The sequence below is a fragment of the Magnolia sinica genome, chromosome 3, assembly GCF_029962835.1.
Source record: "Magnolia sinica isolate HGM2019 chromosome 3, MsV1, whole genome shotgun sequence".
Classification (NCBI taxonomy): domain Eukaryota; kingdom Viridiplantae; phylum Streptophyta; class Magnoliopsida; order Magnoliales; family Magnoliaceae; genus Magnolia; species Magnolia sinica.
The window spans coordinates 99,328,123-99,331,657 of record NC_080575.1 but is presented as its reverse complement, the minus strand read 5'-3'; the positions used below and the strand labels follow the sequence as shown (position 1 = coordinate 99,331,657).

At 36.4% G+C, this 3,535-nt stretch overlaps 1 long non-coding RNA gene across 2 annotated transcripts; it reads left to right on the top strand.

Moving 5' to 3' along the window:
* The first annotated feature begins 344 nt into the window (after nucleotides 1-344).
* On the top strand, nucleotides 345-2,108 carry LOC131238656 (uncharacterized). Of its 2 annotated transcripts, none has more exons than XR_009168008.1 (5): nucleotides 345-465; nucleotides 1,298-1,375; nucleotides 1,451-1,586; nucleotides 1,781-1,864; nucleotides 1,944-2,108. It is a non-coding gene; the product is annotated as an uncharacterized LOC131238656 (long non-coding RNA). The 2 variants fall into 2 exon arrangements; XR_009168007.1 differs by having other exon boundaries at nucleotides 1,781-1,852; nucleotides 1,944-2,104.
* Nucleotides 2,109-3,535: the final 1,427 nt, after the last annotated feature.

The following is a 3,535-nucleotide window of genomic DNA, read 5'->3' as shown; positions in this document are numbered from 1 at the left end:
AATGCTGGGCGTTCTTAGCACTGCTTCTTCTTATGGTGTGGTCCACTTAAGCCTTTCATCTGCCTTATTTTTTATCCAATATTTTAAAATGATATAGAAAAATGGATGGACGGTGTGGATAAAAGTAACACATCACAGTGTCCCCTCAGTGGCCCGTGGGGCCTCCGCTAGTACCGAGCTCAGAACAGGAGGGCGTAGTACCTGATGCGCGCCCTACTTTTTAGCCTCAGTTGCCTAGAACCGAGGCCAAAGGTCTACTCACCGTGAGCGCCTTGGTGAGAGAGAGCGAGAGACTCGCCATCGGTGGGTTTTTACCCGAGCCAAACCAGAAAAATGAAAAGAAGAAAAGAAAAAGGAGAGAGAGACAGAGAGGGAGGGAGAGATCGAAGCAAGAAAAAGAAAGGAAGATGAAAAAGAAACGTAAAAATCGAAGATCTGATCTTCAATCGATCTCGACATCGCCAGGTACGTACGAATCTCCCTTCGATCTTTGTTATTCACCGTGCAATCTAGCATTTCTTCCCATTTCTTCGACCATTCGTTGCTGATTGAAGAAGGGAATCGCTAGGGTTCGTGGCTCTTGGAGTGTCGGTTCCTCTCAAAATTGTGGTGGGAATCGCTAGGGTTTTTTCTTTTAGTAGGAATGGTTGGGTTTTGATGCGTTTGGTGGGAAAAAGTTTCAGAAAATTCAGTCTTGTGCCTTTTTTTTCTGCATTTTGTGTGTTTTTGCCGGAATTGCTAAGTTTCTGGAAATCGCTTTTGATTTCGTCGGGGAGAGTTAGGTTTTGGATGCGGTAGATGTGGGAGAAATCCCAAAGTTTTTATTTTTTGCGTATTGTGTATGAGTTGTGGTTTGATTTGTTGGAATTTGCTTTGGAGTTTCTGAGATTGGCCCCTTTTGGAGATCTCTCTTCGACTCTGATGTGATTTGTTTGGAAATTAGGGTTTTGGCCTTTTTTTAAGCAATGCCGCATCAGGTGAATTTTCAGAGAAGTGGAAATTCAACAAGCATTTTGTCTAATAATCAGGTGCTTTGATGTTCTTTTCTGAGATTTAGTTTCATTTCATTTTACTGCATTTTCTTTCCATACTAGAAAGGAAAATGTGGTTTTTTGTTTTTTGGTCATGCTATCTAAAACCCTATTTTATTTATTTATTTATTTCTGTTTTCTATGTTTTCAGAAAAATGTCAGCAAGAATTGTTAGATTTCATGATATTTATTTCAAAGCTTCAGTATTCATGCAACAGGGATTTTCTTCATCATTGGTCATGGTGTTTCCTGTTTATTCTTCCCAGGTACCTACACAGTAACAAGCTCACTGGGCTAATTCCACCTGAATTGGGGAACATGTCCAAGCTAAGCTATCTGTGAAGGTTCTTACTTTAAAATAAAATTTCCATTTCGGGGATATTTGTGTGTAAATTATTTCTGATAGTTTCCTTCTACAGGAAATTGAACAACAATGAACTGGTTGGTAGCATTCCGGCCGAGCTTGGATAGCTGGAGTTGTTTGAATTGTGCATGGCAAAGATTGAATGGTTCCATTCCATCTGAATTCCTGAAGCTGGAGAGTCTAACATATCTGTAAGTCTTAACCAAAAGATATTAGAGATGGGCCAGTCATTTGTGAACATATTCTAATTTACAATGATGTCTTTGTACAGAGGCTTGCAGTTATTAAGTGCACATGCTTTCATTAGTATATTTATTATTAAGTGCACATGCTTTCATTAGTATATTTATATTTTTACCAATCTATATTTTCTTTTAAACTGCAGAAACTTCTCATCGAACAATTTCAAAGGGTGGATCCCTGTTGAGTTAGGGCGCATAATCAATCTTGATACTCTGTCGGTTGCAATGTAAGCTTTCAATGATTATGACGAGAAAGAGGACTTGTACTACCCCTAAAAAAAATCTCTTATCTTGATTATTTTACAGGCCTTTGCTCAACTATTGCAAGCTCCTCATGATGATGCTCAAATTATCATAACAGATTGTTTCCCTGTCCCCATATTGGTTATTTGTGATCAGCATGGTTCCCAGGTTTGTAAATGTCTTTTGGCTTCAACTTGTGAAATAGACCACTCTACTTTTAATTCCTTAATATAATTTCCATGGAGGTGGGTATTAAATACCTTTTGCTCTGATTTTATCAACCATTTTTTTCCAATCTTTGGTTGACTAATCATTGTCTTTTTGTACCTCTATTTGGAAACTTGAAAAATCTCTAGTCGATTTGATCAGTTCATCAAGACTCAAGAAAGAAAGTAAAAAAAGAAAAGAAAAAGATGTGACTGTCTGGATAGGTAACTTGGTCAAGTCGATTCAACTCAACAAAACTCAAAAAAAAAAGATGTGACTCTGATAGTGTTGTTTCTCTGCTTTACAGATTTGGGGCATGCTGTTAATTTATGAAATTAGAGGAAGAGGAGTTGTTTGTCTTTCTAATCTGTCAGTAGAATTCTTTTGTTTGTTTGTTTGTTTGACTTTTTTTTTTATATAAATTTTTATACCTCATGCTGTTCTTAATTTGATAAGAGTTAAAGAAAAATAGGAAGTTGGAAGTTTAAGCTCAAATATAACAATGAACTGCTAATAAACAAATTTTGATCGATGAGATATATTTAGAGTATCCAATGGTAACTTTTTCTTTTCTAATCTGTCAGTAGATATTCAGATTATCCAAGGTTGCATTACCTTGGATAATCTTTTGCTACAATTGCATCTCATGAGATATATTCAGAGTATCCAATGGTAACTTTTTCTTTTCTGATGCCAGCAAAATAAACAAATTTTGATCAATGCTGTTGTCCATGCGGTAAATGAGGACTATGTTGAGATGGAAAATGATTTCACGAGGCTTGGTTTCCTTGCTAGTGGAACAGATGTATCTCCAATTATTCGAGCTTTAGAAGCAATTTGGCAAAATTCAGTGGGAAAAGGACTTTCTGACTTTAATTTTCGGAGTGTTACTGGTAAACCTTACATTCTTGTTTCTATTTGTTGTTAGTTACAGTTTTTTGCCTCAACTTCGTTGTCGATGTAATCACATAATATCTTTACTTGGTTCTTTTTTAGATTATAATATACATTCATGAATTCACATTCCATTTCCGATAAGGAATTAAGTCAAGTTCTAGTCTCACGGTTTTGAGATAGCTGCATGTTCTTCAATCTAATAGGAGATACAGTAAATGGTACTTCCTTTGGGAATGTTTCAAAGGAACGATATGATGCATAAAAGGGAAGAATGGCTTGCATAGCAAGTTGTATCGTCTAATGTATGTTTTCCAATTTGTTATTTCAGGGATTGCCCCAATGACATTAAGGAAGCAGTCTACTGTTACAGGTGGCTGGTTGCCATTTGTTATTAAATTAACCATGGTTTAATTTATAATTTTTCATTCTCCATTCAAAATTTGACCAATGTTTCTGATACTTAAGCTGTCAATGGTAAATGTGTTTCTGCACGTCGTTTGTTGCAATACTCTTTAGTTCTCTGCAATTTCTACTGTTGTGGTTGAATCCCC